Below are 15,469 nucleotides of genomic sequence, written 5' to 3' on the forward strand. Positions count from 1 at the left end.
TGTACCATAAAACCTGGTTTTGCTATTTGTTTGTTGAGCTCAATGTAATTGTAAACGTCTGTCGTGAATTACGTGAAACTAGGCCAACATTAAATAGAGCGTTTGATAATCTAAAAACTGGTTACCTCGAACCAGATTGGGTTAAATTTAAAAAAAAGACAATTTTATTAGGGTTCAATAGCACTTAGTTCTTGAACACGTCATGCTCGATTTTTTTTTGCATCTATTTCCTAGAATGAACGGGAAATTCCACCCTCCCTCCATTGTCTAGTATTACATCAAAGTGTTTTTCGACTTTTCACCTGATAGTTAAATATAAGACGAGAAAAGGGGTAAAATCTGCGTGGTATATTCAGGAAATATCATTTACTAAATAGCTGTTATAGCTCATTCTTGTGACCGGAAATAGAAATTGGATTAAAAAAATATTAAATCTTTATTATTCTACGCGCAATCTTCTGTGCCTTAATGTACGCCAAATAAGCTTTTACTTAGATTTCGTGTTACGGTACAATAAAATATTTAAATGCTGTAAATTTATTTATAACGAAATAGCAGTGTAACTTGTTTTTTGTGTAAAAGTTAGTTTATTGGACAGGTTTTTGCTTGGCGGTTCCAGATAAATCTAGTAAGAGGTTCAATTTAATTTACTCTTACCGGGGAGTAATTTAATTTACTCTTACCGGGGAGTAATGTAATTTACTCTTACCGGGGAGTAATGTAATTTACTCTTACCGGGGAGTAATGTAATTTACTCTTACCGGGGAGTAATTTAATTTACTCTTACCGGGGAGTAATGTAATTTACTCTTACCGGGGAGTAATGTAATTTACTCTTACCGGGGAGTAATGTAATTTACTCTTACCGGGGAGTAATGTAATTTACTCTTACCGGGGAGTAATGTAATTTACTCTTACCGGGGAGTAATGTAATTTACTCTTACCGGGGAGTAATGTAATTTACTCTTACCGGGGAGTAATGTAATTTACTCTTACCGGGGAGTAATGTAATTTACTCTTACCGGGGAGTAATGTAATTTACTCTTACCGGGGAGTAATGTAATTTACTCTTACCGGGGAGTAATGTAATTTACTCTTACCGGGGAGTAATGTAATTTACTCTTACCGGGGAGTAATGTAATTTACTCTTACCGGGGAGTAATGTAATTTACTCTTACCGGGGAGTAATGTAATTTACTCTTACCGGGGAGTAATGTAATTTACTCTTACCGGGGAGTAATAAAATTTACTCTTACCGGGGAGTAATGTAATTTACTCTTACCGGGGAGTAATGTAATTTACTCTTACCGGGGAGTAATGTAATTTACTCTTACCGGGGAGTAATGTAATTTACTCTTACCGGGGAGTAATGTAATTTACTCTTACCGGGGAGTAATGTAATTTACTCTTACCGGGGAGTAATGTAATTTACTCTTACCGGGGAGTAATGTAATTTACTCTTACCGGGGAGTAATTTAAATTAATTAAGTCCTTAACCGGGGAGTATTTAGTATTTTATATAGTAATTATCGTGATTAAGGGCGTCAAAGTGGTCGTATCACATCTGCGTAACGGGTTTGTGAGAGCCCTGGCGGGTGTAAAAATGGTCGTTCGCAGTTCCCGCGGTAATCGCTATCTCTTTGAATACAGCCATATGATATAACTGCCATTAACTTGTAAATATGTCAAATGTAAATATTGACGCTCGAGATTTTTCTTCTCAAGTTTATTAACCGCCAAGTATGTCAAAGCGAATGTCGTTCGGATTTTTGCGGTTTTTCGCTTATCTTTATGGTCACGTGGAGATTACGTCACATCTCGATGTTTACTGTACCTGGAAAACGACGCGGTGGTAGACAAATATTTTAATAAATGAATGAAAATCACATAAATATTTTAATTAATACATGAAAATCACAGAAACATTTTAATTAATACATGAAAATCACATAAATATTTTAATTAATACATGAAAATCACAGAAACATTTTAATTAATACATGAAAATCACATAAATATTTTAATTAATACATGAAAATCACAGAAACATTTTAATTAATACATGAAAATCACATAAATATTTTAATTAATAAATGAAAATCACATAAATATTTTAATTAATAAATGAAAATCACAAATATTTTAATTAAAAAATGCAAATCACAGAAATATTTTAATTAATAAATTAAAATCACAAATTGTTTAATTAATAAATGAAAATCACAAATTTATTTTACTAATTGAAAATCACAAATATTTTAATAAATGAAAATCACAGAAATATTTTAATAAATAAATGATAAACCCAATTATAATATAGAAATGAAATTCATAGAAAACAATTTGATAACTCAATGGAAATCACAAAAATAATGGTGATAACTCAATGGAATCACAAAAATAATGGTGATAACTCAATGGAAATCACAAAAATAATTGTGATAACTCAATGGTAAATGACAAAAATTGTGATAACTCCATTGTAAATGACACAAATTGTGATAACTCAATGGTAAATGTTATTGTATTGAAAGTAAATGGTGCAACGTGAAAATAAAGCTAGCTAGCGTCACTGGATTGGGGCGTATTCGTAGTACGATAAACTACTCGGATTTGAATCGGACGACCTTCGACGCTCATTCACGTAGTTCGAATTACAATTTTACTGTCGTCTGCTATTTTTAACAACGAATGCCGAGGCTTAACGACAATTGCTTTTTTTGGGGCGCAGTCTTCACCGCATTACCGGCCCCAGACTTAAAACGAGTCTTCTCATTTTAAAAGCTAAAAATATTTCGTGGGAGATGGGCTGTCTCGCTTACAGTTGGGGAGTTCCATTTTGCCTTTGGCCATTTTCACTCGTCTTATTTACGACTTTTTCTAGCTGGTTGTTCAAAAACTGGTTAATTTCCCCCCATCCCTTTAAAACTGGGACTATAATAACGTTCAAGGTCTTCTACGAGAAAAAAAAACGCAAACTCTTCTTGACCTTAAGGTTTTTTTATTTTTTCGTTAATTTTGTTTAAAAACTGCAAGGTCCACTGAAATTTGTATTTGGAATTATTCAGGTTTTCTTTTAGCGTTTGTATACTTCTACGGAATAAATTAAATTTTCGTTTTTGTATTCCCCCTTTATAGCGCAATTAGAATAAACGAATTCATTCACGTTTTTTTCTTCGCTGGGTATGCGAGAATTTGTCTAAATTAGGTTAGACTTATTCTTTTTTTTTAATCTTATTTGTTTTTGACTACGAAATTGATTTCCCTATGCAATTTTATATCCTGTTTCTTATTTTTGGAAATTTTATTAGCTTTGTTTAGAATATTATTTCCCAAATTCGATACTTTATTATAAATTGTATTATTTTTGTTTCGATACTTTTATTTACTTTGTACGAGACTTTGTAGCAGTGTTGGCTGGTTTAAACCATGGTTTAAATCATGGCTTAAATCATGGCTTAAATCAAGTGAGTTTTTTTTAAAAAACCAATGTTTTTTCTTTTAATAATTTGGTTTTTTTAAATTGATTATTCCAAAATGTTAGTACATTTTCTTACCGAAATGATTACATATCTAAAACATTTACAAGGTGACCACATTTCCTATATTTTCAATACCTTCCTATAAATTCCTGAGGTTTTCTGATGTAGTATAACCCGAAAACATTCCGTCGTCGTGTACCCTTCTTGATTTTATATTTCACTTTATTTCATCTACTGTTTTTCGATAAGAATCCCGAGGAATCCTTATTTTTGCTTACGCGGTTTTTCCTATATTTTCCTTTAATTCGCTTGCAAATTTTCTATTTTATCTATAAAATTTTCGAATCATTTTCGGGGTCACCCTGCGTTTATACAAAATCAAAAACGAAACTAAAACTAAAACTTGGTTCTGATCACGTGAGACTTTTAATAATACTCATTTTCATTTTTAGTTGATTTGTAATATGTATGCACGGTTTAAATAGAAAAATAGATTAAAAGTAAAATAAAGCAGTGTTTTAAAAAAAAACTGATTTAAACCAAAAAACCGGGTTTTTTTCCTACCCTGCTTTGTAAAATAAATTTAATTTGAATGTAATATTTGGCGTGATAAATTTAATTTGAATGTAATATTTCGCGTGATAAATTTACTTTGAACACTGTAAATAAATCCAAACTTCGCGGGAGGCGGCTGCGGAAAAATGAAATTTATAATCTTGAAAACCAAACTCCAACGACTGACTACCTAGTTAAAATTCCTTGTACCATTGTAGGTACTATTCATAACTCTACCCCTACTCGTGTATTTCTCGCTTGAATTCCGGCCCGTTTGACTGATTCCCACCCTCCCTCCAGTCGGGGCACTTCAAATGGGAAAAAAAAACACCACTTTTCTTTCATTTTGGCTGAAGTGCCAGCTAAAAAGATACCTCGGCCTTTCTCATTGGCACCATTCTGACACGAACGCCGATGACTCTCCGTATAGCGTTAAGATATATTTTATTTTTATCATTTTTTTGTCGTGTTAGTTGTCGTCGTAGTCGCAACGTCGTGTGTCTTCTCTCCCTCCCTCCCTTTGACAAAAGTTGTCAATCCTTCTTAGGTGCGCGCGGGTAAACAATAAATCAGGGCGACTCAGTCGTTCTTCGGATGACATGTTGCTGGCTCTCCTTTGACGCATTCCTCAGGCGTCAGGTGCCATTGCCGGACGGATCCCGGTTGACGCGGCCGAATGTCGACCCACATTTTGACGTATCTCCGGGGATAGTCTCGCCAGGGGTCAATCAAAATCCTAGTGTTGTAAGTCGGAAAATGACCGACGCCTTTTTTCCGGAAAATTTTCCGTTTTTTCCCGAAAAAAATAAAAAAAGTTTTCATTCCATGATTAGTCTAATATATTATTTGCAAATTTAAATAAAGCGGCATTTTCGCCTCATTTTTTCGAATCTAAAATTAAAACTAAACTTCTAGACTAGTTTAAACTGATTAACAATGGAACACTATTAATGTTTTGTAGTATGATTACTGTTATTAGATATTTTATATCGATAGAAAGATAAAAACATAAATACCCTTAAAAAGTAATGCGTTTCAATTTTTTTATTTTTCTGATTTGCGGAAAATGTTCTGGAAATTTTTCCGAATTTTATTTTTCGAATCTGAAAAAAAAACTAAACCTTTAGATTAGTTTAAACTGATTAACAATGGAACGCTATTAATGTTTTGTAGTATGTTTACTGCTATTAGACATTTTATATCGATATAAAGATAAAAACATAAAAACCCTTATAAGGTAATGCGTTTCAATTTTTTTATTTTTCTGATTTGCGGAAAATGTTCTGGAAATTTTTCCGAATTTTATTTTTCCGGAAAATTAACAACTCTACAAAATCCCTTAACATTACCCTTTTCCCGCGTCTAAATGGAACCTAGTTGAAAGCGTGATTTATTGGCAAATTTTGCGTAACTCAATTGCCGCGAGGCAAAACTCAATAATATCTTAAAATGTCGAATCAATATGGTCGGTAGTTCTTGCAGCTCGAAAATATGCTCTGCCGGCACTCGGGCCCGAATTACGGAGTTTAATTCTTTCATAGGGCGCTTTTCCAGAGAGAAAACTTTCCACTTAACCACTCCCTCCGGAAAACATCTCTTTCGCCTTCCGCGTGGATTCCCGACGGAGAGGAGGATCCGTAGGGGGTGGGGGGCTCCTTTTCGTCGCGTCCTACCCCCGGGGGACAGCTTGGGCGCCCTGGCGCGAGAACCAGCCACCAAATTTTATTTTATATTATTAAAAGCCGGCGGAGTCGTTGTGAAGAATTTGAGCGGAGGCGGATGGAACCCGAAGGGATGGGTTCAACCCCCCAACGAAGAGGGGGGAGATCGGTTGGGCTGTGAAGTGGCACGGCAAAAATGTGATGCCCTAAATATCACCCGCTCAATTTGAATATGACGTTGGTCCTTTATGGAAATAGCCCCCCCCCCCTTCCTCCCTCCTTACACTCGGCCCCAACTAGTTTTAAAATATCCCACTTTTTTAATCGTCCCACGTTGGAACGATTTTGTGCCAACTTTAGCTCGTATACTTTATCAAGAACGTATTCAGGTTAACGGAGAATATGTAGCCGTAGCTATAGCCTCTGTTTTCGTCTTTACGGAGAAAGATAACCTGTAATCGTTACGGAAAGTCTGCAATAATACTTACCGTGAGAATGGGGGAAATATTACACAAGGGGCGAGGTTTGTCTTCCGGGAATGACGAGGAAGGGCGGAAATTTTGTCTTCCGGGAATGACGAGGAAGGGCGGAAATTTTGTCTTCCGGGAATGACGAGGAAGGGCGGAGTTTTGTCTTCCGGGAATGACGAGGAAGGGCGGAGTTTTGTCTTCCGGGAATGACGAGGAAGGGCGGAGGTTTTGTCTTCCGGGAATGACGAGGAAGGGCGGAGGTTTTGTCTTCCGGGAATGACGAGGAAGGGCGGAGTTTTGTCTTCCGGGAATGACGAGGAAGGGCGGAGTTTTGTCTTCCGGGAATGACGAGGAAGGGCGGAGTTTTGTCTTCCGGGAATGACGAGGAAGGGCGGAGTTTTGTCTTCCGGGAATGACGAGGAAGGGCGGAGTTTTGTCTTCCGGGAATGACGAGGAAGGGCGGAAGTTTTGTCTTCCGGGAATGACGAGGAAGGGCGGAAGTTTTGTCTTCCGGGAATGACGAGGAAGGGCGGAGTTTTGTCTTCCGGGAATGACGAGGAAGGGCGGAGTTTTGTCTTCCGGGAATGACGAGGAAGGGCGGAAATTTTGTCTTCCGGGAATGACGAGGAAGGGCGGAGTTTTGTCTTCCGGGAATGACGAGGAAGGGCGGAGTTTTGTCTTCCGGGAATGACGAGGAAGGGCGGAGGTTTTGTCTTCCGGGAATGACGAGGAAGGGCGGAGTTTTGTCTTCCGGGAATGACGAGGAAGGGCGGAGTTTTGTCTTCCGGGAATGACGAGGAAGGGCGGAGTTTTGTCTTCCGGGAATGACGAGGAAGGGCGGAAGTTTTGTCTTCCGGGAATGACGAGGAAGGGCGGAGTTTTGTCTTCCGGGAATGACGAGGAAGGGCGGAGTTTTGTCTTCCGGGAATGACGAGGAAGGGCGGAGTTTTGTCTTCCGGGAATGACGAGGAAGGGCGGAGTTTTGTCTTCCGGGAATGACGAGGAAGGGCGGAGTTTTGTCTTCCGGGAATGACGAGGAAGGGCGGAGTTTTGTCTTCCGGGAATGACGAGGAAGGGCGGAGTTTTGTCTTCCGGGAATGACGAGGAAGAGCAGAAGTTTTGTCTTCCGGGAATGACGAGGAAGGGCGGAAGTTTTGTCTTCCGGGAATGACGAGGAAGGGCGGAGTTTTGTCTTCCGGGAATGACGAGGAAGGGCGGAGTTTTGTCTTCCGGGAATGACGAGGAAGGGCGGAAGTTTTGTCTTCCGGGAATGACGAGGAAGGGCGGAGTTTTGTCTTCCGGGAATGACGAGGAAGGGCGGAGTTTTGTCTTCCGGGAATGACGAGGAAGGGCGGAGGTTTTGTCTTCCGGGAATGACGAGGAAGGGCGGAGTTTTGTCTTCCGGGAATGACGAGGAAGGGCGGAGTTTTGTCTTCCGGGAATGACGAGGAAGGGCGGAGTTTTGTCTTCCGGGAATGACGAGGAAGGGCGGAAGTTTTGTCTTCCGGGAATGACGAGGAAGGGCGGAAGTTTTGTCTTCCGGGAATGACGAGGAAGGGCGGAGTTTTGTCTTCCGGGAATGACGAGGAAGGGCGGAAATTTTGTCTTCCGGGAATGACGAGGAAGGGCGGAGTTTTGTCTTCCGGGAATGACGAGGAAGGGCGGAGGTTTTGTCTTCCGGGAATGACGAGGAAGGGCGGAGTTTTGTCTTCCGGGAATGACGAGGAAGGGCGGAGTTTTGTCTTCCGGGAATGACGAGGAAGGGCGGAGTTTTGTCTTCCGGGAATGACGAGGAAGGGCGGAAGTTTTGTCTTCCGGGAATGACGAGGAAGGGCGGAGTTTTGTCTTCCGGGAATGACGAGGAAGGGCGGAGTTTTGTCTTCCGGGAATGACGAGGAAGGGCGGAAGTTTTGTCTTCCGGGAATGACGAGGAAGGGCGGAAGTTTTGTCTTCCGGGAATGACGAGGAAGGGCGGAAGTTTTGTCTTCCGGGAATGACGAGGAAGGGCGGAAGTTTTGTCTTCCGGGAATGACGAGGAAGGGCGGAGTTTTGTCTTCCGGGAATGACGAGGAAGGGCGGAAATTTTGTCTTCCGGGAATGACGAGGAAGGGCGGAGTTTTGTCTTCCGGGAATGACGAGGAAGGGCAGAGTTTTGTCTTCCGGGAATGACGAGGAAGGGCGGAGTTTTGTCTTCCGGGAATGACGAGGAAGGGCGGAGTTTTGTCTTCCGGGAATGACGAGGAAGGGCGGAAGTTTTGTCTTCCGGGAATGACGAGGAAGGGCGGAAGTTTTGTCTTCCGGGAATGACGAGGAAGGGCGGAGTTTTGTCTTCCGGGAATGACGAGGAAGGGCGGAGTTTTGTCTTCCGGGAATGACGAGGAAGGGCGGAAGTTTTGTCTTCCGGGAATGACGAGGAAGGGCGGAGTTTTGTCTTCCGGGAATGACGAGGAAGGGCGGAGTTTTGTCTTCCGGGAATGACGAGGAAGGGCGGAGTTTTGTCTTCCGGGAATGACGAGGAAGGGCGGAGTTTTGTCTTCCGGGAATGACGAGGAAGGGCGGAAGTTTTGTCTTCCGGGAATGACGAGGAAGGGCGGAGTTTTGTCTTCCGGGAATGACGAGGAAGGGCGGAGTTTTGTCTTCCGGGAATGACGAGGAAGGGCGGAAGTTTTGTCTTCCGGGAATGACGAGGAAGGGCGGAAGTTTTGTCTTCCGGGAATGACGAGGAAGGGCGGAAGTTTTGTCTTCCGGGAATGACGAGGAAGGGCGGAGTTTTGTCTTCCGGGAATGACGAGGAAGGGCGGAGTTTTGTCTTCCGGGAATGACGAGGAAGGGCGGAGTTTTGTCTTCCGGGAATGACGAGGAAGGGCGGAGTTTTGTCTTCCGGGAATGACGAGGAAGGGCGGAAGTTTTGTCTTCCGGGAATGACGAGGAAGGGCGGAAGTTTTGTCTTCCGGGAATGACGAGGAAGGGCGGAAGTTTTGTCTTCCGGGAATGACGAGGAAGGGCGGAGTTTTGTCTTCCGGGAATGACGAGGAAGGGCGGAGTTTTGTCTTCCGGGAATGACGAGGAAGGGCGAAGTTTTGTCTTCCGGGAATGACGAGGAAGGGCGGAGTTTTGTCTTCCGGGAATGACGAGGAAGGGCGGAGTTTTGTCTTCCGGGAATGACGAGGAAGGGCGGAGTTTTGTCTTCCGGGAATGACGAGGAAGGGCGGAGGTTTTGTCTTCCGGGAATGACGAGGAAGGGCGGAAGTTTTGTCTTCCGGGAATGACGAGGAAGGGCGGAGTTTTGTCTTCCGGGAATGACGAGGAAGGGCGGAGTTTTGTCTTCCGGGAATGACGAGGAAGGGCGGAGTTTTGTCTTCCGGGAATGACGAGGAAGGGCGGAGTTTTGTCTTCCAGGAATGACGAGGAAGGGCGGAGTTTTGTCTTCCGGGAATGACGAGGAAGGGCGGAGTTTTGTCTTCCGGGAATGACGAGGAAGGGCGGAGTTTTGTCTTCCGGGAATGACGAGGAAGGGCGGAGTTTTGTCTTCCGGGAATGACGAGGAAGGGCGGAGGTTTTTCTTCCGGGAATGACGAGGAAGGGCGGAGGTTTTTCTTCCGGGAATGACGAGGAAGGGCGGAGGTTTTTCTTCCGGGAATGACGAGGAAGGGCGGAGGTTTTTCTTCCGGGAATGACGAGGAAGGGCGGAGGTTTGTCTTCCGGGAATGACGAGGAAGGGCGGAGGTTTGTCTTCCGGGAATGACGAGGAAGGGCGGAGGTTTGTCTTCCGGGAATGACGAGGAAGGGCGGAGGTTTGTCTTCCGGGAATGACGAGGAAGGGCGGAGGTTTGTCTTCCGGGAATGACGAGGAAGGGCGGAGGTTTTTCTTCCGGGAATGACGAGGAAGGGCGGAGGTTTTTCTTCCGGGAATCACTAGGTGAACAGTGTGCTGCCCACATATTCTTGGTAACCTCAATAAAAATAACAAAATTTGCATTTGTTATTCTTATTTAGGAATTTTTAAGAGTCAAGTAATTTAGAGAAGTTTGTTTATTAATGATGAAAGGTACTTGACAGAGTAAATACTGATGGCCTGTTAAAACTGCTTAATCGCTGTCATGATCTCTGGTAAGTTGATAAAAAAGGGAAAGAGTGCCCGCAGCCGACCACGCTCGACCGAAACTATTTGGTTCGGTTCCGGTTGAAGATTAACTCTCATTTCAACACGACGTACTTAATATATCTTAAAGCCTGTCGAAACCTTTGTAAACACTGACCGGAGAAACGTCATACCATCGTTAGTATCTCGTTGCGATTGCCGTTTCACTCGTCACTGGGGAAATAAGAGTAGCTCGCCTCTTATCCTAATTGCCAAAGTCTCGCTGAGACGGGGACCCTGCTAGCTATTATAATTAAGTTGGGCGACCGCCCCACCGTCAGTCCTAGCGCCCCCCCCCTGTCACAAAACGCTTCCTTTTCGTGCCCTGACAAGCCCGCTAATAGGCTATTAAAATTGATGCACTTCCTGTTCCGTTCTTCACGGTAAGCTTCGCTCGTATTCCAGACGAACCGTTCAAGTATATATTTATCGAATTTAGTTCCCCCGCTATGGAGGTAAAATACAGACGCGGTGATCAGACTTTTAAATTTGGCGCTCCGTAAAAGTCCCTTCGATAATAATAAATCCGATTTCGCGACGGGCTCTTTATAAGATGGTTTCCCAGAAATTGGCTCAAGATGGCGGACATCAGACGGCCGATCCAGCGATTCCTCTTCCCCGCTACTTCCCGCTTCGTACCCTGGAGGACGGCGTTTGACGCCAAATTCCCTTTCAAACAATTTCCTCTCAAATATTGGTAACCAGTTTCATCCCATTTGAACGTTTTCTGCGAGGAATTTTACCACACTATAAAGAAAAATGAATTTCAAACTTTAAATTCCAGAAAAGTGAAAAAATTACACACTCGAAATTAGAGTAAAAACCGAACAAAGTAAAGATGAAAATCGCTATCTAAAATCTCAAAATCTTGATTAAGATTTTAGATACGAAATCTGGTAACGCAAAATTTACAATTTTCTCATTCTCATAAGATATCAATCTGATTCCCGCGGTTACCATGGTAAATGACTCATTCTCATAAAATATCAATCTGATTCCCGCGGTTACCATGGTAAATGACTCATTCTCATAAGATATCAATCTGATTCCCGCAGTTATCGTGGTAAATGACTCATTCTCATAAGATATCAATCTGATTCCCGCAGTTACCATGGTAAATGACTCATTCTCATAAGATATCAATCTGATTCCCGCAGTTATCGTGGTAAATGACTCATTCTCATAAGATATTAATCTGATTCCCGCAGTTTCCCTTTTAAATGACTCATTCTCATAAGATATCAATCTGATTCCCGCAGTTTCCCTTTTAAATGACTCATTCTCATAAGATATTAATCTGATTCCCGCAGTTTCCCTTTTAAATGACTCATTCTCATAAGATATCAATCTGATTCCCGCAGTTTCCCTTTTAAATGACTCATTCTCATAAGATATCAATCTGATTCCCGCAGTTTCCCTTTTAAATGACTCATTCTCATAAGATATCAATCTGATTCCCGCAGTTTCCCTTTTAAATGACTCATTCTCATAAGATATTAATCTGATTCCCGCAGTTTCCCTTTTAAATGACTCATTCTCATAAGCTATCAATCTGATTCCCGCAGTTTCCCTTTTAAATGACTCATTCTCATAAGATATCAATCTGATTCCCGCAGTTTCCCTTTTAAATTACTCATTCTCATAAGATATCAATCTGATTCCCGCAGTTTCCCTTTTAAACGACTCATTCTCATAAGATATCAATCTGATTCCCGCAGTTATCGTGGTAAATGACTCATTCTCATAAGATATCAATCTGATTCCCGCAGTTACCATGGTAAATGACTCATTCTCATAAGATATCAATCTGATTCCCGCAGTTATCGTGGTAAATGACTCATTCTCATAAGATATCAATCTGATTCCCGCAGTTATCGTGGTAAATGACTCATTCTCATAAGATATCAATCTGATTCCCGCAGTTATCGTGGTAAATGATTCATTCTCATAAGATATCAATCTGATTCCCGCAGTTATCGTGGTAAATGACTCATTCTCATAAGATATCAATCTGATTTCCGCGGTTACCGTGGTAAATGACTCATTCTCATAAGATATCAATCTGATTCCCGCAGTTATCGTGGTAAATGACTCATTCTCATAAGATATCAATCTGATTCCCGCAGTTACCATGGTAAATGACTCATTCTCATAAGATATCAATCTGATTCCCGCGGTTATCGTGGTAAATGACTCATTCTCATAAGATATCAATCTGATTCCCGCAGTTATCGTGGTAAATGACTCATTCTCATAAGATATCAATCTGATTCCCGCAGTTACCATGGTAAATGACTCATTCTCATAAGATATCAATCTGATTCCCGCAGTTATCGTGGTAAATGACTCATTAGTATAAGATATCAATCTGATTCCCGCAGTTATCGTGGTAAATGACTCATTCTCATAAGATATCAATCTGATTCCCGCGGTTACCATGGTAAATGACTCATTATCATAAGATATCAATCTGATTCCCGCAGTTACCATGGTAAATGATAACCAAAACCACCGTTTCCAAAAGGCTCTCTGTATTGTAAATACGCGTAAAATGAAAAGTAAAACAAGTGTTGGGCGGTAGTATATTATTTTATCTACTCTGTATAAGATAATAAGTAAGTTCTGCTTTTTGTCGGAGTGGGCTGGTTACCTTTATCTTTTACGACTTTTATTAGTTATCTCGCAGCCAGCGCGGGGTTATTACTTGTGTAAGACGAAAGGCGCATTTCGAATTGTGTATATATATATATATCAACTTTGATAAAGCGTCCCTCTGCGTCTGTTATATTTGTCCCACATTCTGTATATTATATTTCTCGGATGCACACGCGTTGCGAGAATGAAAAAATATTAACTTACCAGATTGTTTTATATTTGTTATATTATTTGTTAAGGAAACCGGAGTGATTATCGTTATAGATTTCGTACTTCCGGTTTCGTATAAATCTTTGGCAACCGGAAAACCCTTAGTTCCGACTTCCGTTGCCCGTAAATACTCTCTTTCTTAGTTTGAAATTTGTCATTCCTTTATACTTATTTCGTGATTATGTCAGAAATGGAAAATTAGGTTAAATGGGACCGAGTTGAATTTATAATTTGACTTATTGTGGTTGCTATTTAGGTCCATTTCTTAGTGGACTTTAAATAAATAGTCCACTGTTTAGCGGGTTTCCCAGTAAATAGTCCACTGCTTAGCGGACCTCCAAATAAATAGTCCACTGTTTAGCGGGCTTCCAAATAAATAGTCCACTGCTTAGCGGGTTTCCCAATAAATAGTCCACTGCTTAGCGGGTTTCCCAATAAATAGTCCACTGTTTAGCGGGCTTCCAAATAAATAGTCCACTGCTTAGCGGGTTTCCCAATAAATAGTCCACTGCTTAGCGGACTTCCAAATAAATAGTCCACTGCTTAGCGGACTTCCAAATAAATAGTCCACTGCTTAGCGGGTTTCCAAATAAATAGTCCGCTGCTTAGCGGGTTTCCAAATAAATAGTCCGCTGCTTAGCGGACTTCCAAATAAATAGTCCACTGCTTAGTTTATTATGCTTAGGGATAATAATTATATTGGCAAAATGGGGGGGGGGAGGAAAACCGTCACAGGAATGTGCTTCAATCACTACGGATGACATATTTTGAGGTACCAATGAGATACTACCGATTTAATTTACACTCTTAAAGGAAGGAGCATACTGTTAATCATGCTACCTATAGTAAAATTATTGGTATTATAAATAAAATATATCTGAACTATAGCAGCTATTTTTGGCCAAATTGATGGAAGGAGAAAAATGAAGTGTCGACGAATTTTATCGCGTATTCCGCGCAGCTTTCACTGGAGCGTGTTTTCGAATCTGAGTATACTTTTTCTTCCGCTGGCAGTCGGCTGCTCGCGATGTTTGTAAGGGGAGCTTAAACGCCGCCTACGAATAGAAATACACCTAAATAGATATCCCCTAGAGTGAGTGTGCGCGGCGCCGTGAATTTACAGACGAAGAAAATGTAAATCCCTGGATTCGGTATCTCCAGTGACAAACCTTCTCTCTCCCTCTGTCGTCCAAGCGAAGGGCGCGACTGGGGACGTAATCCCCAAAAAACGTGGACAAGTGATTATCTATATAGACACACACGCACTCGCCAAACCTTTATATAATTTAGGGTGGATAGGATAGAGGTAAGTAGAGCCCCCGAAATGTCCCTGTATGTCGCGACCCGGACAGAATTTCGGAGCCATAGGTGTGTCCCGTTTCCCGCTCTCTGGTTGGCTGGTGGCGCGGTGACGTTCTCACTACGGGGTCATTTCGGGTTGATTTTCAATTCCCCTTTATTATCCCTTTAGAATCGTCTTTTCGACCTACGTGGCTGGAACCCTTTAAAGGTCTTTCACTATTAATAGGTACGCCAGTTTATTCCGCGTAATTTTCCATCTGGAACTCGCCCGTACGTTTCTATGTCACGGAAGATAAATTAAGATTTACTATTTGATATTGCGAACCTATTTTCATCTCTTCTCGTAGAACTAAATTTTGTCACTGCAAGGCTTCATCTAGGGTTTCGTCTATACATCTCACGGTTAAGTTATAAAGGGTAATCTTTTCATTCCGCTACACATTTAAAGGCGTGTTCTTTAGGTCAATATTAGCCCTGGTACACATTTAGGAGTGTGTTATTCGGGTCGAATTAGGTTCTGATGCACATTTAGGAGCGTGTTGTTTGGGTCAATTTGAAACCAGGTACACATTTAAGGGCGTGTTGTTTGGGTCAATTTTAAACCAGGTACACATTTAAGGGCGTGTTGTTAGGGTCAATTTGAAACCAGGTACACATTTAAGGGCGTGTTCTTTGGGTCAATTTGAAACCAGGTACACATTTAAGGGCGTGTTCTTTGGGTCAATTTGAAACCAGGTACACTTTTAAGGGCGTGTTCTTTGGGTCAATTTGAAACCAGGTACACTTTTAAGGGCGTGTTGTTTGGGTCATTTTGAAACCAGGTACACATTTAAGGGCGTGTTGTTTGGGTCATTTTGAAACCAGGTACACATTTAAGGGCGTGTTGTTTGGGTCAATTTTAGCCCTGATTCATATTTAAGGGCGTGTTCTTTGGTTAAAATTCCACCGATAACCGATAATCAACCCCAAATAACAATAAAAAGGGGAAGATTGG

At 41.5% G+C, this 15,469-nt stretch overlaps 1 protein-coding gene across 1 annotated transcript in view; it reads left to right on the top strand.

Moving 5' to 3' along the window:
• Positions 1 to 15,469, top strand: part of LOC149936004 (uncharacterized) — a 65,572-nt gene that overhangs the window by 1,483 nt on the left and 48,620 nt on the right. The window lies entirely within an intron of this gene.

The sequence above is a fragment of the Leiobunum rupestre genome, chromosome 7 (genome assembly GCF_980474605.1).
Source record: "Leiobunum rupestre chromosome 7, qqLeiRupe1.1.hap1, whole genome shotgun sequence".
NCBI classification, from domain to species: Eukaryota; Metazoa; Arthropoda; class Arachnida; order Opiliones; family Sclerosomatidae; genus Leiobunum; species Leiobunum rupestre.